Source organism: Pelophylax lessonae, assembly GCF_965119305.1.
Source record: "Pelophylax lessonae genome assembly, chromosome: 5".
In the NCBI taxonomy this organism is placed as follows: Eukaryota; Metazoa; Chordata; class Amphibia; order Anura; family Ranidae; genus Pelophylax; species Pelophylax lessonae.
Genome location: NC_138772.1, coordinates 510037598 through 510058937, shown reverse-complemented (window position 1 = coordinate 510058937; position 21340 = coordinate 510037598). Strand labels below are relative to the sequence as shown.

General features: G+C 45.6%; 1 protein-coding gene across 1 annotated transcript in view; it reads right to left on the bottom strand.

Moving 5' to 3' along the window:
- The window catches only part of COLEC10 (collectin subfamily member 10), a 134838-nt gene extending 114186 nt beyond the window's left edge, over nt 1-20652 (bottom strand). The window contains exon 1 of the mRNA XM_082258227.1: nt 20594-20652. The gene's annotated coding sequence lies outside the window, so the exon portion shown is untranslated. The remainder of the gene's footprint in view (nt 1-20593) is intronic.
- Between the last annotated feature and the right edge of the window lie 688 nt (nt 20653-21340).

The window sequence follows — 21340 nt, the reverse complement described above, 5'->3', positions numbered from 1 at the left end:
GTGATGGACACGAGTGGAAGACTGCATTCAGAACCAGATACGGATTGTTTGAATATCTTGTAATGCCATTTGGGCTATGCAACACCCCTGCAGTTTTTCAACGATTTATAAACAATATTTTCAGAGACTTACTAGATGTCTGTGTTGTGGTATATCTGGACGATATACTTATATATTCACGATCCCTGTCTGAACACATAAGACATGTGAGACTAGTATTATCGAGATTGCTTGCACACAACCTTTATGTGAAACTGAAAAAATGCTTGTTTCATAAAGAAGAGGTACTGTTTCTAGGCTACATCATATCCAAAACAGGAATCGAGATGGACATGAGTAAGATATCCTGCATTCAGGATTGGCCTACACCAACCACACGCAAGGCGCTACAGCGATTCCTTGGATTTTCGAATTTCTACAGGAAGTTCATTAGAAACTTCTCTGCCATTGTGAGACCCCTCACACAGCTCACTAGCATTAAAAAACCATTCAAATGGTCAGATGAAGCAAATAAAGCTTTTCACCTGTTAAAGACAAGGTTTACTTCTGCTCCCATACTACGCCATCCAGACCCATCCCTCCAATACATTCTGGAAGTAGATGCGTCAAACATGGCAGTAGGAGCAATACTCTCCCAACGACCAACTCACACTTCACCACTTCATCCAGTCGCCTTTTTTTCTAAATCCCTAAGCAGTCCAGAGATAAATTACCCCGTGGGTGAAAAGGAACTGCTTGCTATAAAATTGGCTCTGGAGAATTGGCGACATCTACTCGAAGGCACCCAATTACCAATACTTATATACACGGACCATAAAAATCTCCAATATCTTCAGACTAACAAAACTCTCTCGCACCGACAGGTACGATGGTCACTATTCTTTCTAAGGTTTAACTTCCTAGTGACCTACACACCTGCAGATAAGAACAAAAAGGCGGATGCACTATCACGACTAACTGAAGAAAACTACTTCGAAATCCCTTCCGTTCCTATAATACCTCACAAACGCATTATTGGAGTTGTCCGTTCCTTGAAGGAAGAGGTTTTGCATGGTATAAGTTTGGATTCACCCCCACCACAACTAAATACTGATGCAGAAGGCTTCCTCTACTACAACGACAAACTTTACATACCACCTACCATACGCACCAAGATCTTGGAATTATCGCATGATGTGCCTATGGCAGGAGATATGGGTATGACAAAGACTCTTAATCTGATTACCAGGCAATTCTGGTGGCCTGACATGAAAACATCTATACAAAAATTCGTCTCTTCATGCAATGTCTGTGCCAGGTCCAAAATTGACACTACGAGACCATCCGGTCTACTATGCAGTCTACCAATACCCCAAACTCCATGGGAAGTTGTGTCCTTGGACTTTATAGTGGAATTGCCTCCTTCCAAAGGATTTAATACCATCTTAGTGTCAGTGGACCATCTGACAAAAATGGCACATTTCATTGCTATTCGCAGACTACCTTCGTCCAAACAAACGGCAGAACTCCTGATGAAACATGTCTTTAAGTTACATGGTATCCCAAAAACTCTTCTGTCTGACCGTGGATCACAATTTATTTCCAAGTTCTGGCAAGAACTATGTCACATACTACGGATCTAGCGGAAGCTCACTTCTCCTTACCATCCGCAGACCAACGGACAGACTGAAAGAGTCAACCAATGCATCGAGCAATATTTACGTTGTTACACTTCTTACCAGCAGGATGATTGGGTGGATCTTCTCCCTCTGGCAGAATATGCCTACAACAACGCAACCCACAGTACGACCAAGCAGAGTCCGTTCTACTTGAACTATGGGTTTCATCCCTCTATTCTTCCACCACTCATCCTTCCTTCAAATAACCCAGTAGCTTCAGACTATCTTACCCAAATAAAGGACTCTCTGGGTTTGCTTAATACTACCATTGCACACGCTCATAGTCAACAAAAGAAGTACTATGATCTTCGCAGAAGACCTTCTCCTCAGTACGCTATCGGGGACCTCGTTTGGCTCTCAACAAAAAATTTAAGACTGAAAATCCCTAGCAAAAAGCTTGGACCTCTGTTCTTGGGACCTTTCCCAATCAAGAAACTTATTGGAAAAGCTGCAGTACAGCTTACATTGCCAATAGACCTCAAAATACATCCCATTTTCCATGTGTCGCTACTGAAGCCCCATGTTCCTGACCAAGGAATAAGGCCTACTATCCCTCCTCCTCCTCCTGTACAAGTTGAAGGTGGAGAAGAATATGAGATAAAAGAGATTCTGGATTCTCGTATCCACAGAGGAAGACTTCAGTACTTGGTTCGATGGAAGAACTATGGGCCCCAAGACGACACCTGGCTAAACACCTCTGACATACATGCCTCTAGATTAATCCGCAATTTTCATGCGAAGTACCCAGACAAACCAGCTCCAGAGGCCTTCAGGAGCCGGCCTTAAGGGGGGGGTACTGTAATGTTCTGGTACCTTTGGGTACCCTAATTACTCTTTCATAAGTGTATGCGCCCCACCATTCTCTTTTGGTAAGGTGCGCATACACCTTTAAGACTGATGCTGTCATCACTGAACGCCGGACTGGATGGCTATTTAGATCGCCGGCTCTCACTCACATGTGTTCGTTCAAACTGCTTTGTGCCTTGATGCTAACCTGTCTTGAAGCTCACATGCTTGCAAGCATACCTCGCTGTCGGAACCACGCTGCGCTGATCCCTGTATCCCGCTACCGGATCATCCGCTCTTGCCGAACCTCTCCTCTGCTACATTGCTATTAGTGATAAGTACCCCACAGGGGAAACCTCTATAACCTTTATACTAAAGCTTACACTATCTAGCTCTGCATACTAAGGACTATTACTACATCTGCATTATCTAAGATTGCTAGCTCTTGAGCCTACTACCACCTGTTCTTGCACTGGGTTGATCTCTCTTGTATGTCCACCTGCTACTCTGTCATCTGCTACCATACATGATTGCTAAACCTATCTGCATCCCATCTGCTACTATCTTACTTTCAAGAACATTTCCTTTCAAGTGTCTGTCATCTACCATCTCTACCCAGCCTGTCTCTTCAGCCTATCATCACTGTGTTACTATATACATAAGTCACTCTAGGAAACATCTTATTGAGTGTGTGTATTTACTTGCTGAATTGAGATCATCCACACATGATGAGTCATTGAGAGTTGGGAATGGTGTCTCAGCGTTTCTCTACATGACTACTGAAGTGGAATATTTCTGCAGCTGAAAATCCACATCATACGTAAAACGCAGGAGCGTTACAGGAACCCAGGTTTAGCTGGTGAATAGAGAGTACCTGGAGTGGAGCTTCAGCCTAGAATGGGGGTCAGGAGGAGGCCGGGAAGAGGGAGAGTGGGAGGGGGGCTGACTCACTGCACCATGGGCTTCTGGTTTATATCTGCCCCCTGGGCCGAACCTTGCCAGTCAGCCCCTGCCTGCATTGTGTACACAAAAAGATCAGGCTAATTGAAGGTGATTATCCTATCATTGGCTACACCTGTATGGTGTCTTCCAACATAGCTTAGTGAGCATACACCAAAAATGTGAGAAAGTGTAAGGAGTACGGCGCCCCCCTTGGTAAATTAATAATATGTTGGGTCATACTTCCTGATGACGCTATATCCGGGTGAAATGCATTGAGGTTCCTAAGCACTACATCACATCCGGTTGTTGCGGCTGGTCGGAGCGGAGACATGCATGGTGGAACGCACGCCATACAGCTAAACGGCGGTTCCTAGAATCTTTGTTTTTTTGGGCTTGCTGCAAGTGCCTTAGAGGCACCCACAAATGTGAGTTCTATACCATTATTTTGCTTTTATACTTTAATAAAAATACTACACAATGAGAAGTTTATCCTGCATTTCTTGAGAACTATATACAGTGGATAGACGTGTTCCTGACCAAGAGGAAGTGGTTCCCAGGACACAAAGAGCAGCACTACAGGCACTTTTGGTCCCAGAGGCCTGAGTGCCTCTGGAAAGTGGCCAATACCTACTAGGTGGAGGATCAGAATGTTTCTTGCACTATAGCACGGCACTAAAGGAAAGAAATAAAAGCACAAGAATTGAGGTCACATTTATAGACACTTATTATTGCTTGTCATTGTTACTTTGAATAATTAGGGGATCATCCCTCACCACTTATAGCTTGTCGTACAGCACTGAGCACGTTATTGTGTATATACCATTGATTTATGTCCAGAGTTGTTTGTCATTTCATTTTTTAGCATTTCTTTGGTGTATTCTGACACACATATGTGCATGACACTTTTTATTGTTTATTAATTGAAATATGAATTACTAATTATTGCACAGATCTGGACCTGGTATGTTTTAGGACCAACAGCAGGGTCCTGCACTAGCACTTTATCACCTATTTGGCATTATTATTGGTATTTTTTCTTTTTGGCACCTTTTTGAGTATGCAGTCACAATCACATAATTTTCTTTGACTGTTACATATGTTTATTGTGGATAAAGTGAACAGTATACAGTCACCCTAACACAGGAATTGGAAACACCTAATCACATACATTATTGCATGAAGTGCTTTATAATAAAAAAGTTTATTCTGTATATTTCATCCACACTTTATACCATTCAGTAGCAGCGCCTCACCACTACCCTTATACACCGAAAAATACCCTGCATACAAGGGTGTAGGAACCCACACAAATCTGGGGGGGACAGCATTTTTACTCGCCAGGTATATGTACCCCAATGATTGCAGAGTGCCCACAGCATTGTACCCCAATGATTGCAGAGTTCCCACAGCATTGTACCCAAATGATTGCAGAGTGCCACAGCATTGTACCCCAATGATTGCAGAGTGTCACACAGCATTGTACCCCAATGATTGCAGAGTGCCACAGCATTGTACTCCAATGATTGCAGAGTGCAACACAGCATTGTACCCCAATGATTGCAGAGTGCCACAGCATTGTCCCCCAATCAATGCAGAGACCAGCGTGTGTGCTCCCTTCAACCCAATGCACTTACCTGGCGGCGGAGGCTCGGCTATCGGCGGCGGCGGGAAGGTGAGCGGCTTCTCCCTCGTCCTTTTCTGCGGCGGGAACCGGCGGGCGGCCTCTCCTCTTCTCTGCGGCGGGAACCGGCGGGAAGGTGAGCGGCGGTGAGCGGCGGTGACGGTGAGTGACTGACGCACGCACCGGCACCGCCCCCATTGCGACGTCAGCGATCGGATGTCCTGGATGATGATTGGTCCAGGCTGGAGACTGGACCAATCACAGCCAGGACATCACGAAGGTGGGGGTGGCCAAGCGCTCTTTCCTGCGCCCAGGTTACGCCCCCAGAAGGCAGCCAATCGGCGCCTTTCTGGGTCGTAAACCCCACCCTATGCTGTTCGTGTAGTTAACAGCTATACACTGCGTGCATTCGCCTAACAGTAGGTGTTCGTAAGCCGAATGCACTGGACATTTTTACAGCGTAATCAGCACTCTCCAAGTACTAAACTGGGGGGGATTTCACCATACTTGTCCCCCCCGCATTATTTCCTGGGGGGGATGTGTCCCCCCGGTTCCTACGCCCATGCCTGCATAGACACAGGAAAATAAACTATTATATTGACAAATAATTGGCAAAGGGATACACCGTAAAAATAATGTTATTTTATTAATCACGATAGATACAATGAAGGTAACTTGGCTGGGAAGACACCTAGTTCCTCTCAGTACTGAAAGCTACTGACATAAAACAACAGAAAAGACAAAAACAACAACATAAATGACAAACACGTAAAGACGCCTGGCGTAACACACACACACAGGGACAATGCACACAGCATCCGCTGTATCGTCTGTATCAATAAGTATGTTAACTATCCAGGCATTCCCTGTGTGTTAGTGCCCGAGAGCTCGAGCCATGGGATAGGACATAGCTGGGGCTGAAATATTGCTATTGCAGTAGACAGTTCCATGTGCACTGGTAATTCCCTAATAAGGCACCATATGGGCATCAATTTAATTCCTCAATGGTGATGTCCAGTTTGGAGAGAGCTATTCAATCGCTATAAAGTAATTGCATGTACTAACAAGCTAGAACAATGGCCAAGATGCTCAATGTCTCTCAAATTCTTTCTGGCTGTATCGCCATGGAGCTCCCACACTGCTTGCAAGTGCAACTCTAATGGATGTAACGTTCCATTCACTACTGTCAGCTGTACTGCCTAGTCCAGTAACTAGGTAAATAATGCTCCTAAGAACAGAGTGACAAGTATGACAGTCTATGCTATGAAGGAGATCTACAGTATATATACCTGCCAGTTCTGAGTGTTGTGTGGAATTCAAAAGTAATGCATGACTCCAGCAGGCAATATAATGGTACTTTACCAATCTTGATATATTGCTGATGGTTCGCCGGTTACAGCCCAATCACGATACACCCTTGCTGAGGTAAATTGACAGTATATGCTCCAAGGACATCTTATATCCATCCTTTCGGTGTCTGCATATGTAGCAGTTAGATCTCCCAGGGGCACAGGATGATGCCCAAGGCTGTTCCTCCCTTCGTCCATCGTTACGGCTCACCACCCATCTTGGGATGCCTCAGCCGGTGTCACGGGCAGGGATGATGTCAACTCCTTTCGCAAGGCTAATGCGTATCTTCATCTGGATCTTTTTTTTTTCATGTATCATGTCTGCAGTGTCTGACTATCTCATGTATCATGTCTGCAGTCTCTAACTATATTTATATCATGCCTGCAGTCTCTGACCATCTCCTGTATCATGTCTGCAGCCTCTGACCATCTCTTGTATTATGTCTGCAGTCTCTGACCATCTCCTGTATCATGTCTGCAGCCTCTGACCATCTCTTGTATTATGTCTGCAGTCTCTGACCATCTCTTGTATTATGTCTGCAGTCTCTGACCATCTTTTGTATCAGGTCTGCAATATCTGACCATCTCTTGTATCATACCTGCAGTCTCTGACCATCTCTTGTATCATACCTGCAGTCTCTGACCATCTTTTGTATCAGGTCTGCAGTCTCTGACCATCTCTTGTATCATACCTGCAGTCTCTGACCATCTCTTGTATCATACCTGCAGTCTCTGACCATCTTTTGTATCATACCTGCAGTCTCTGACCATCTCTTTTATCATGTCTGCAGTCTCTGACCATCTTTTGTATCATGCCGGTAGTCTCTGACCATTTCTCGTATCAGGTATGCAGTTTCTGACCATCTCTTATATCATGCCTGCAGTCTCTGAACATCTTTTGTATCATGCCTACAGTCTCTGACCATCTCTTGTATCAAGTCTGCAGTCTGTGACCATCTCTTGTATCATGCCTGCAGTCTCCGACCATCTTTTGTATCATACATGCAGTCTCTGACCATCTCTTTTATCATGTCTGCAGTCTCTGACCATCTTTTGTATCATGCCTGCAGTCTCTGACCATCTTTCGTTTCAGGTCTGCAGTTTCTTACCATCTCTTGTATCATGTTTGCAGTCTCTGACCATCTCTCTTGTCGGGTCTGCAATCTGCGGCCCAGTCTCCGAAGGGAGGGGATCATGCTCTGTTTCAGTATGTCACAGTACATGTTGGCATTCATGGTTCCCTCAATGAACTGAGGCTCCCCAGTGCTGGCAGTACTCATGTGGGCTGTTTACTGGCTTTCTTGTGCATCATCTTTAAAAGAGGCTTCCTTCTTGGATGACAGCCATGCAGACCAATTTGATGCAGTGTGGGGCGCATGGTCTGAGCACTGACAGGCTGACCCCCCCACCCCTTCAACCTCTGCAGCAATGCTGGCAGCACTCATTCGTCTAATTCCCAAAGACAGCCTCTGGATATGATGCTGAGTACGTGCTCTCAACTTCTTTGGTTGACCATGGCGAGGCCTGTTCCAAGTAGTGCCTGTCCTCTTAAACTACTGTTTGGTCTTGGCCACCCTGCTGCAGCTAAGTTTCAGGGTCTTGGCAATCTTCTTATAGCCTAGGCCATCTTTATGTAGAGCAGCAATTCTTTTTTTCTGATCCTCAGAGAGTTCTTTGCCAAGAGGTGCCATGTTGAACTTCCAGTGACCAGTATGAGAGAGTGAGAGCGATAACACCAACTTTAACACACCTGCTCCCAATTCACACCTGAGACCTTGTAACACTAACGAGTCACATGACACCGGGGAGGGAAAATGGCTAATTGGGCCCAATTTGGACATTTTCACTTAGGGGTGTACTCACTTTTGTTGCCAGCGGTTTGGACATTAATGGCTGTGTGTTGAGTTATTTTGAAGGGACAGCAAATTTACACTGTTATACAAGCTGTACACTCACTACTTTACATTGGAGCAAAGTGTCATTTCTTCAGCGTTGTCACATGAAAAGATATAATAAAATATTTACAAAAATATAAGGGGGTGTACTCACTTTTGTGAGATACTTTATATACATGCATTGGTCTGAGCTGGACCAATGAAACTGTGTAAAGATTGCCATATCTGGAATTTAGCTTTAATTTCACTTTCCTCATCAACTACATTACATTTCCCCCCAGCTAGCAAAATCTAGCCATAGCTCCATCTTTTTTGCTAAATTTAAGGAAAATTAAAGATGTTGCTCATTGTAAGTAAAGGGAAGGGAAGGGAAGCAAGACGAGGGTGCATTCGGCTGCCAATAAAGTGAACCTGTTGATTTGCCCTGCATAGACACATGCCAAGTTTGCTTTATAGAATATGTACACCTAACATTTCATATTCCTGATATGTGCCTGCTGTAACATGTATTTGTATGATAAAGTGTCCGGTTCTCTTTCTATTGCTTCCTTTGTGTGAAATTCCTGGTGTTCCTGCCAGTCCCTCTGCTTTCCTATTAAAGAGGTTGTAAACCAATGAAAGTTTTTTTTTTTGCTGTAACCTGAAAGAGAAACCCATAATGAGCTAGTATGCATCGCATACTAGCTCATTATGAAATACTTACCTAAGAACAAGCCCCCGCCGTGCCGCCTACTCACCTGTATGACGGGCGACATGTCTAGTCGCTCGTCTTCGGGGATCGCGGCATCCGGCCATCTGATTGGCCGGAGCCGCGGTGACGTCACTCCCGCGCACGCGCGCGGGAGCCGACGGTCACGGCACAGGGCTCTGAAGAAACGGCACCAGCGGCCGTTCCTTCAGAGCGCATGCGCCAGTGACGTCACTGGCTGCATGTAAGGTAAATATCTCCTAAACGGTGCATGTTTAGGAGATATTTACAGTACCTATAAGTAAGCCTTAATATAGGCTTACCTATAGGTAAAAGTGTCAGAGGAGGGTTTACTTCCTCTTTAAAACCCTGACCACACTTAGGATGAGAGCACACCATGGTCAGTTTTGTCTGTGCTGAGAACTCAGCCTGCTCTCCTCCAATGATCAGACTGGTCCGGATAAACCCCCTGCACAGCCATTCACTGGGAAGACCAGTGTGCTGCTGTTACTCCTCCCCTTGTTTTTTTTTTTTTTTGCAGCTGAGAACAGAGGGTATGTATTGAAAAAGGAATATATATATATTTCTATTTTGTATGTGTGTATATATATATTGTGACAGGAAGTCAGGTAAATCTGTGGATGTAGTCACAGACAGGAGGTACATTTCCACCTGGTTTAGAAAATTCACCAATTACTATAGGGTGTCGGCTGCAGAGGTAGCCAGAACTGTCTAAGGACGTTGAACAGATTTCAGCTATTCAGAATGAGGAAGTTAAGGCCTCTATAATTTGTCCAAAGGAAGTCTATGGATTGCTGCCTCCTGACGCTGTGTGAGCTGGGGAGAGGAGGACAGTCAGATGTGTGCCTCCCGACGCTGTGTGAGCATGGGAGAAGGATTGCTGCCTCCTGAGCCGTGTGGGTAGAGGAGGACAGTCAGATGGGTGCCCCCTAAAGCTGTGTGAGCATGGGAGGGGAAGACCTCCTGGAGCGATGTGCGCTGAGGAGGGTAAAAAGTGTGAAGACTACTCAAGGTGAGGTCTTGGACTATTTCTATGTGAAAAGAAATAAATGAACATTTGTTGTGTGAAGAGAAAAACAAAGGAATGTCTGAAGAGAAAAGGGACATGTTCTATGTGAAGAGAAAAGGAACATGTTCTATGTGAAGAGAAAAGGGACATGTTCAATGGACATTTGTTGTGTGAAGAGAAAATAAATGGACTATGGAGTGTCTGCTGTAGGATCAGCAAAGTCTGCCCAACAGTAGGTTGGGGACAGACTCCTTAGGTAGGTTCCTGTGTGTGAGAAGGTAGCCGCCCACAGTGGCAAGGATTTATTTTGTGTTTTATTTTATTTTTGATGTTTTTGACTCTTGCACTTGTGTGAAGAAAATTGCATGAATAAACCAAACCGTTGTTTGCAATCACTTCTCGGCTATCTCCCTGTGTAACTAACCCCCCCAAGGGGTCATCCATACCCGCCACCGAGCTAATCTCCCACAATATATATGTGTTTGTATATATATATATATATATATATATATATAATATGATGTGTGTGTGTATATATATATATGTGTTTATATGTGTTTATATATATATATATATATGTATGTGTATAGATATGTATGTAAGTGTGTGTGTATATATATATATATATATATATATATATATATATATATATATATATATATATATATAAACACACACATATATATATATATATATATATATATATATACACACACACATATATATATATATATATATATATATATATATATATATATACACACACACACAAGTGTTTTGCCCTTCTTTTCTATTTTAAACTAAATGGGTTCTTTTACTAGGTGAAAGTTTACATATACTTTAATGCCAGTGTCATATTTACGTATATAGTCTAAATTGCTGAACAATATATAAATGACGAAGTGGTCACATCTTCTTCTTTTGTTGGAAAATATTCTGATATAAGAAATTTTTGTGCACTGAGCACTCAGGCAGAAGAAATATATTTTGTAATAGCACAGTTTGCCTTAAGGTCGCGCAGTTTAGTTTGGCCGTTTTGAAGGCCTCTTTTCTATAGAACATAATACATAACCAAACAACCACTTGTAACCGCTGATGTTATCTACAAAAAAGCCAGGTTTAGCTAACAAAGCACTATGAGTTTCAATATGACAAAAACCGAAACTCTCACATCTGTAACAAAGAGGCAATTTGGCGACAGAGAAGGAAACTAAAACCCTCTTTCAAGTGGGCAGGTACAGAATCGCAAGAGGTTAAGCTCTGCTTTTTCTGACACACTGTAGTAATAGTTGATGATCTTGGCTCGAAGAAACCAAAGCAATTTAGTGGTGACCACCGGAGGGAACTCCCTGAAAGCCTTACTATATAAAGATAAAAGTGATGGCTGTCTACTGAAGTGTTTACGATCTTCAGACTTTGGAAACATCGCTTAAAGCAGTCCAAAGTCCATTTTTCCCTCAAAACAGTTATTTTCTTCTAAACAAAATTTAAAGTGGAATTGAGATCAATAGCAAATATTTGCTATGTTGGAGGGAATGTCTGGAAATGTAAAATATTCTAAGGTAGTACCCTGAAATATCGACCTGAAAATAGTGGTGCAATTTCTGGTGCCTCGTTGCTGTATATATGCAGTGTAACATAATCTAAGGCAGTGTTTCTCAACTTTATTTTCAATCAAGGCACCCTTTAAAATTATGAACAATCTCTAGGCACCCCATTCTAAAATGTAAAAAAAACGATTCTAATGGTTTCCCATAATGCATCAACATCCACACGTAGGACACCCAACGTTAGAGGTGGTTTATTCTCCCACATCAAATACACTTTTGCACAACGGTACGAACTAGCATTCCAGTGTTTCACTTCTCCCTCAGTTTTTCTCTATCACTTAGCTAATGTGACCCCAGCACTGACACAGAGGGGCAGGGGAGGGTCATTGGTTGTTAGGACGTCGGCGGCTTGAAGGTTGTATTGGTGCACAATGAAAACCTGTGGCTTTATGTAAATAAAAGGCAGGCTTCATCCATCTGTTGGCTTGTATACAATTTTGGGGAAACTTTTAGGCATTTTGCCAAGGCACCCCTGAAGAAACCTCAAGGCACCTCAGAATGCCTGGGCACCCTGGTTGAAAAAGGCTGATCTAAGCAGTGGCGGCTGGTGCATTGGGGGCGCAGGGGCGCCGCCCCCCATCCATGCGTTCGGCCCCCTAATCTACATGCAGAGCGCTGGATGCATGGAGTTCAATGGGGCTTTTTTTAACCATGTGATTAGAGCCAGAGGCTCTAATAGGCTAAAAAAAAGGGCCCACCCAGTTGTTTGACAATAGCGAATGAATATTTGCTATTGTCACACGGATCCTCCCCCTGGCCAATCAGGAAGCGGGTCCAGAGACCCCTTTCCCGATTGGCCAAAAGGAGAAGCCATGCCATTGGGCATGGAGGAGGAGGGAGTAGACGCAGAAGACTGAGGAAGAAGAAGCTGAAGCCGCCGCCGCCGTTTGCTGCTGCACATGTCCAGGCAGGGTGAGTGAGCCGGGGGGGTCCTGGTGTGGTCCTGGGTGGGTGGGTATGGTGTGCAGCCTGGTGTGGTCCTGGGGGGGGGGTGTATGGTGCGGTCCATCTGCTGCCCCCCCCCGGCCCATGGAGCACCAGCCTCCACTGGATCTAAGGTATTGCTGCCTTGGATTGCTAGTCTCCTAGGATTGCTAGTCTAGTAGAACCCAGATTTGTAGTGAAATTTGTTGATGTCACTACTGTGCTGCTCACTGTTTTCTTGGCTGGAGAGGAAGCTATTCCTAAAGATCTGCAAAACAAGGACCTCCCTGCTTTGGCATCATTCCTCCCAGGGATCTGTGCTTCCTCCACCTCTCTTGCTGCTTCCTGAAAATATTACCCCTTACAACATCAGATCACCAGTCTTCAAGGGAAGGGAGTCATCTCTTGCATGAGAAAGCAAAGCCCTGTCTCTGCCAAGATAGCCCATGGGATGAACAAGAGATAATCAATAGATGCCTCTATCTCACTAAACACCGTGGACAAAGGATTTTGCACTGCTGGCATTCAAGCTAGTGCCGGGACAACGTCATCCAGCGCCCAGGGCAAAGAAGCCAAACTGCCCCCCCATTCATTATGTGCAAGCTTAAGGGATGCTACCCCCAGCAGTCATCTGCTTGTCAAAATGCCTTGTATCAGAATAAGCTTGCTGGTGGTCCCATCCTGCCCACTCCTTGTCCTAGCCCTGATTCAACCAGCTAAAGCACGTGCAGATGCCTTAACATCAGAACAGTGACTGCATCTGATTGGATGCAGACACTGTTTGGTTGACAATTTTCCACTGGCTCTTTTGATATTTCAGTGGAGTTTTGGCAAGCCAAGTGGTACCAAAAGGACCACTTACAGCTCAATTTTGGTCAATTCAGTAGGAATCAAACCAAATTTGAGCCATGTATGGCCAAATTCAGGGATGACTCTGTAACTGGGTGCAGTCAGCTCTCCTGCCCTTGCTTGCCCTAGCACCGAGGGGGTGGGGGGGGGGGGTTGGAGTGTTGTGGAAATATGGCAGGGGTGGAGAACCTATGGTTCGGGGGCCGTATGCGGCCCGTGAAGTCATTTGGTCCAGCCCCCTGTGCAGCTGGTCTGTGTCTCTCTCAGCTGATGTGTCAGAACGGAGCCAATGCTTCCTGTACAGTTCCTGCTCCGTTATGACATTCTGAGTGAGTCACAGGCGGAGTGATATCAAATGCACTCCGCCTGTGACCAATACAAGAAAAATCACCTCTTCCTCCAGCGTGGCGCTGCTACACTTCTCCTAGCCATTATTTCCCTCCACACACAGCAGTACCAGCCAGAACCAGCAGTACCAGCCAGAACCAGCAGTACCAGCCAGAGCCAGCAGTACTCACAGCAGTACCAGCCAGAACCAGCAGTACTCACAGCAGTACCAGCCAGAACCAGCAGTACCAGCCAGAGCCAGCAGTACAAGCCAGAGCCAGCAGTACCCACAGCAGTACCAGCCAGAGTCAGCAGTACCCACAGCAGTACCAGCCAGAGCAAGCAATACCCACAGAAGAACAAGCAGTCCCCACGGCAGTACCAGCCAGAGCCAGCAGTACCCACAGCAGTACCAGCCAGAACCAGCAGTACCAGCCAGAGCCAGCAGTGCCCACAGCGGTACCAGCCAGAGCCAGCAGTACCCACAGCGGTACCAGCCAGAGCCAGCAGTACTCACAACAGTACCAGCCAGAGTCAGCAGTAGTACCAGCCAGAGCCAGCAGTACCCACAGCAGTACCAGCCAGAGCCAGCAGTACCCACAGCAGTACCAGCCAGAGCCAGCAGTACCCACAGCACAGTACCCACAGAAGTACCAGCCAGCTGTACCCACCAGCAGTACCAGCCAGCTGTACCCACCAGCAGTACCAGCCAGCTGTACCCACCAGCAGTACCAGCCAGCTGTAAACACCAGCAGTACCAGCCAGCTGTACACACCAGCAGTACCCACCAGCAGTTCTTTTCAAAACTTGCCACCACAAAAAGTTGACTGCGCTCCAGACTGACTGACGCAAACCTGGAAAACCAGTTGTGAGTAGCAACATCATCAATACCAGCTAACATCACACACCTCACCAATGAGAAGCAGTTGCAGCCATCACATTAGGGGTGAGTTAATTAAATGTTTGACCAAATATAACAGGCTAATTTTTTAGTTGATAATTTTGTATGGCCCCCGAATGATTTTCTAAATACCCAAATGGCCCTTAGCAGAAAAAAGGTTCCCCACCCCTGAACTATGGGGTTGATTTACTAAAGGCAAATTTGCTGTGCAGTTTGCAAAGTGCAGTTGCACTCTGCAAGTGCAGTTGCTCCAGAGTTTAGTAAATGAGCAGAAGTTTTGCTGACTTCTATCATTCAATCACATGCAAATGCAGTTTATTTATTTTCCTTGCACGTCATTGGGTACTCTTTGCCAAATTCAGCTTTACCTCATTTACTAAGCTCTGGAGCAATTGCACTTGTGGAGTGCAACTGTACTTTGCAAAGTGCACAGTCTGTTTGCCATTAGCAAATTAACCCCTATGTGTATGTGTCCTGCATGGGCCATCTCACGCTTTCCCTTGCTCCCACTTCTCACCCTGAGTTTCCCTGCTGTTAGTGGGAAAGAGGGCAGGGGAATGAGACCCAATGGAAGCATCAGAAAAAACTTACTAGGCAAAGCTATGGATGATAGGAACTGTAGTTCTTAAAGGGGCACTGCACCATGCTTGTTACTGGAGACTAACAGGCTGTAGACTCCAGTTTCCACATGTCTCTACACCTGGAGGAAAGCTTCACTGCCTTCCCAAACAAAATGTTGCTGATTCACCTACACCAGGGAGGGGGCACGGACCTGCACCTAAGCCTGCTAAAACTGCCTTCAAAAACTGAGTCGGAGAGAGAGGGGTTGATTTACTAAAGGCAAATAGACTGTGCACTATGCAAGTTCAGTTGCTCCAGAGCTTAGTAAATGAGGTAAGGCTTCACTTTGCAAAGAATACTCAATCAGGTACAGGGAAAATAAAAAATAAAAAAACAGCATTTTTGCTTGCACGTGATTGGATGAGAGAAATTAGCAGAACTTTTTCTCATTTACTAAGCTCTGGAGCAACTGCTCTTGCAGAGTGCAACTGCACTTTGCAAAGTGCACAGTCTATTTGCCTTCAGTAAACCAACCCCACTGTGTCTTCAGGACTGGAGTAGACAGACTGAGGCCTGCGTTAGAGGCAAGGATCTGATTGCTGGGTACTGCTGATCGCTAAGCCTTTGGGAAAGAATTAGCTGCCTGCCAGGAAGTGGTGAGCTGAGCTCCACTTCCTAAATGCCTGGCACACACTGTGAGGTTGATTTACTAAAAGCAAGTAGACTGTGCACTTTGCAAAGGGCAGTTGCTCCAGAGCTTAGTAAATGAGGTAAGGCTTTACATTGCTAATAATACCCAATCATATGCAAGGAAAATAAAGAAAACATCATTTTTGCTTGCACATGATTGGATGATGGAAGTCAGCATAGTTTCTGCTCATGTACTAATTTCTGGAATAATTGCCCTTGCAGAGTGAAACTGCACTTTTCAAAAGTGCACAGTCTTTTTCCCTTTAGTAAATCAATCCCTGTAATGGGCCATACACACTATACAATTGTCTTTAGATTTTTTCCTTTAGATTTACCAAAACCATATAATATGAGGTCAAATCTAAACACTTTCAATTTGTATGCAATCAGGCAGGCCCTTGCACTACATAGTTGAAGGTAAAGCCCCGTACACACGTACCGATTGTCGGCCGTAAATATTCGGCCGACGACCGATCGGCCGATTGTAGGCTTGTTAGTATGATGCTTCCGACAGCCGACAGCGCATTTTCGGCCGAACAGAATCTGTCGTGCAGGCATTAAAATTTTTGTTGGCCAACACCAGAACGGCCGATTATTCGCCAGTCAGTACAGAATTCGGCCGACAATCAGCAGATTTGCAAGACTGGGCATGCTCAGAAAAGAAAAAACACACGGAAAGTCAACCATCACATGACATCACTTCTGCAGTCGGCTGTTGTTGGCCGACAAAATTCGTGTGCAGTCTTTTGCAGTTTTCAACCGACAGGACAGCCCTGGACAAAAGATGGCCGATCGTTCGGCCGACGATCGCTACGTGTGTACGGGGCTTTAATCTAAAGGAAATCTAACAACAAAAGTTGTATAGTGTGTATCCAGCTTTAGTCTAAATAGAGATTGCTACTACTTAGCAGCCCACCTGCCATGCCTTACTCATTAATGCTCCTAAAGGGACAGTGCACCATTTAAAGAAGGGCTCCACCAAAAGCCAGCCAATGTTAGCTACTAGGTGCCAGGTACTTTTTACCAACTCCAGGGTTACCCTCATACTAGGAATGCATACACCCACCCACTGTTGTATGCGCAAAGTGTACTCCAGGATCCTTTTGATTCTTCTAAACTGGTCAAGGTTGTTTAGAGACACTAGTTACCCAGTAAAAGTTTAATTTAGTCTTGCTTAAACATTCTAACATTTGAATGTTAACCTAACCATTTTACCCTTCATAGCGTCCTAAAGTCTGGGTAATTACATGTTCATTGATTTACTCTCTGTTCATTTGCATTGTCCTAATACACTTGGATAATTATCTCCCTGGTGTTTCTTTTTTTTTTTTTCTCGTGCATTCTTAGTGGTAGTCAACTAACCTTTGAGTCCACAGTTATAAATAAATGGCTTTAGTGTATGGCCAAGTGTGTCAGTGGGTGACTGCGCAGTTAACAGATTCCTGGCAGAATGGAGGACCCATCATCATCATCAGCTCCTGCAGGTGCTACAGTTCATATGAGCATTTCTGCTGCAGTAAACATCTCTTGTATAAAACTTTTTCAGAGAACCATTAATCTAATTATCTAATCTATCATGCACAAGAAGCATGTTGTTGCCAAATCCTTAAAGCGGTAGAAAACCGCTGCAAAAAAAAAAAAAAAAATAGCTTAATGTGCCAGTATGCATCCCATATTGGCACACTATGAAATACTTGCCTTAAAATGAATCCCTCCAGCGGCGCGCTTTCACCGCTGATAGGGCTTCCATCTTCCCCTGGCCTTCCTTCCAGGTTCCCGCAGAAGTCACCGGCTGCATCCAGGGTGGAAATCTCCTAATTGCGCATTGTTTAGGAGATATTCATTTTACCCACAGGTAAGCTTCAATATAGGCTTACCTGTAGGTTGAAATCACAAAGCAGACTTTAGTACCACTTTAAAGATTAATTCCAGGCTTCAGTATGTTCTACAAAGTTACATTAATGCAATTTTATCCATACCTGGCCAATGCCCCTAGAAGATGGAAATCATTAAAGTAGCCAGTGCTACTCCAGTGGTCTTCACTTGCTTTTGGGTCCTTTGCCAAGAGGCTGCCCTGCTTGTGTGAAATTCACTCAGTATAGGTGCCATTCAGAGAATGCTTTGCATTTTATCAGCACAAGGCGGGTGAGTGGGCAGTCCCACAGCCTCCACAGGGTAGGTGAAGAGATAGGCTGGAGAGCCCGAGAAGGAGAAAAAAAGCTTTACTACCTCCTTGACCCCCGAAAAGGCGAGCAGCGGGCGCAGCATCCCAGTGCCCCCTCAGAGCCTGAACTCCTCAAACCTCCCCTCTGCTAAAACACCAACAGTGAGGCCAGGAGAACAGGCTGACTGGGGGGCCTGGAAGACGAGGATCGGCGGGAGGTGCAGGCTACAAGGGAGCCGCTAGAAGGAAAAGAGCAGAGTGCACACGGAGACTGGCATGGAAGGTACCAGACATGATCATACACAGACCTACCTGCAGACAGAGACTGGGGGGGGGGGGGGGCAGAGCAGCTACTGCAAATATGGACAGAGCTAAGAGTCTTTCGCTCTCATCTCCCTCCTCACTCTCCTCTCTGTCGCAGACTCTCCTGTATCTCTCAGCACCCCCCCATCTCTCTCAGCCCCCTTCTATCTCTCCCAACCCCCCATCTCTCAGTCCCGTTCCCTCATTACACACCTCCCTCTCTCAGTTTCCCCTCTCTTTCTTACACCCCTCTCTCTCAGTCCCCCCTCTCTCTCTTACACCCCTCTCTCTCAGTCCCCCCTTTCTCTCACAACCCCTGAGCAGTCTAAGCAGTTCTGGTTGTCACTGCTGCCCCTGGAGGATGGGAATTGCAAAGTACACAGGGGAGAGGGGAGCGGGCACTGCACCTGCCAGGGAAGGTGGGGACTCCTAGAGGAGCCATTACTGTAGCAAGCCATGTGTGGTCTCCTCCCGGGGATCAGACATATGGTGGGGTGAGAAAAGAGCTCTGTCCTCCCACCTCCTCTGGATGCGGTCACATGACCTCTGGCATGCTGCTCTTGCACCTGTTGCAGTTTGGGCACCTGGGCTTTAAAAAGGTTCGCCATCACTGCTTATATACTGTATGTGGTCATTGGGAAGAATCCCACCTTTACAGGTAGCTAAAAGATCATTGGCCTCAGTGGTTACTCATCCGAGAGGCAGAAGTTGCTCATTGCTCAAAGAACCCCTAGACATCCGTGGAGGAACCCTAGGGTTCCAGAGAACCCTGAGGGAGATACGCTTTTGTAACCATTAGGCCTGATCTAAAGTCTAAAGCAGGGGGCAGGGGGGCAATTGCCCCCCGGGCTGCTCTGATGTCCCATAAAAAGGCTACACTGCTTCTGCCACAGACATGCCTAAAGGATTCCTGGTGAAAGGAAGTAAAAAGTCCCCGCTGCTGACCTACTGAGTGTGGGATGAAGACAAGGACAGAGCGCAGACCAAGCTCCCCCCCCCCCACCCCCAGCATGGATGGTGTAAACTGTGTCTGAGCAGAGGCCGGTTCCATGCCCCCTGAAGACTCTCCTCCCTCAGCCAGCCCCAACCAAGCTTTCCCAGATCCCCCCTGTCACGAGACTCTTGCTCGCTCGCTTCCGCTCTCCCGACACTCCTCTGTTTCTAGTGAGTCAGCTTGCAGATCGCAACGTCTGATGGTTCGGTCAACCAAGGCTTCGGGATCCGAACTACAGCTATGTGCCGTTCGGAATCCATTAGAACAAACACCAAGCAGGCTGTATGTAAGTTCAAACAGGAAGACAATTTATTGGAAGCACACAGCACACTTTTATACAGAATTTGGAACATCCTGCCCCCAACAACCACTTTCCCATTGGTCAATTGCACAGTACATGCCGTTCTCCTTCAGGTCCTCCTTAGCCATGCAAATGAGGACTCAAAAATGAGTCAGCAGGGATTGGTCAGATAGCTTGAGTAGAAGGACTTTTATGTGTAATGAGACAGAAGCCCCCAGGGGACAATCAATGTACACAATAGCCAGACACAGAACAATGGTTCCATAACGAGCCCCCAATACACATTACTCTGAGTGTCAATACATCCCTTAGCAGACAACAGGTGAGTTCATTAGCACACCCGACAATAGGTGAATGGAAAGCCACCTCAGACAAAAGCAACATTGTTAGACAGTCAGTCTCCTCATTGAACTTCCTGGAATGACCATATTAGGAGTTGTACTTCCTGGTCAGAGACCTCATGGCAAATGGGAACAAATCTCAATATTTCTACATGGAGACCTTGCTGACAAATATGAAGCAATCCAAACCATCACCCATCTGTCCTTAAATTCCAGTGACGGTGAACACCGTCACACCCCCCAATCAGCCTTCGCTGGCCAGGTCAGGAACCCGGATTCGGCTGGCAAGTAGAGAGTACCTGGAGTGGAGCTTCTCCATGAAATGGGGGTCAGAAGGAGGCGGGAAGAGGAAGAGCGGGAGGGGTGGCCCAGTCATGCACCATGGGCCTCTGGTACTTGCCCCCTGGGCTGAAAGTTGCCAGTTAGCCCCTGGTCTAAAGTGGCTGTAAAGCGCATCTGTGTTCACCCACTAAATATAAAAGGAATAATGCTTTTTTTTACAAATTGCTGGTTGGACAATTACAATACACACAGGTGCACGTACCCTCACAGCTTGCCTTAGTGGATTAGTCCCTATGGCATTAGATAAGACTTTAGGCTCAGATATGCATTCTAAAGCATTTGCACGTTTGTAGGTTTCTAAGTTGTTATGTCCTTACCTTAGCAGAGCAGCCGTCAGCTTAGCTTCTCCCCTGCAATGCTGACATCTTTCTCTCTGCCAGCCAGGCCAGAATAGAGCTCCTTTCATTTCTCCGAGTAGGCACTTGTTAAACAAGCAGAAGTTGGCAGCGATGTATTCTTTGAAGAAAAATAGAAGAAGTAAAACCTTTCTCAGTTATTCAGCCATTTTTCTGACATTTACTACCATAGACATGCTGCTCTAACAAAAACATGAATCCAATGGAAGGGCGTACTATTGCAACCACCAAATACCGCTGTTTAACACTTATAGTTCCAGGGAGGAAAACATATATTCCAGAACTAACACCTTGAAATATGTTGCCTTTGCCCATCTGGTTTTTACAGCTGACAGTTAAAGTTGAACTCCAGGCACAACGACTTTAATTTACATATATTTTTCAATAGCCACAACATATATAAATCTACTTTGTGTGCACCAAATATCCTGTAAAAGTAGCAGTGACATAATCACTGTGGTGTACATTGCCTTTGCAGACAGCAGAGCTGTGGGAGGAGCCCAGCAGGTCCCACTCACTACAGGCTGCCTGTAGAAAACTACAGGAGGGGGCGGAGACAAGACCAGCCACCCTGCACAAGGAGAGAGAGCAGCAATGAGTGGTCTTTATAACAGGAAGCTCCTACACCGAGGGGAAGTTTCACATTGGATTACACACAGATCTGGAATAAATACACAAACAAAGCACACAACGATTCAAGGAATAAAA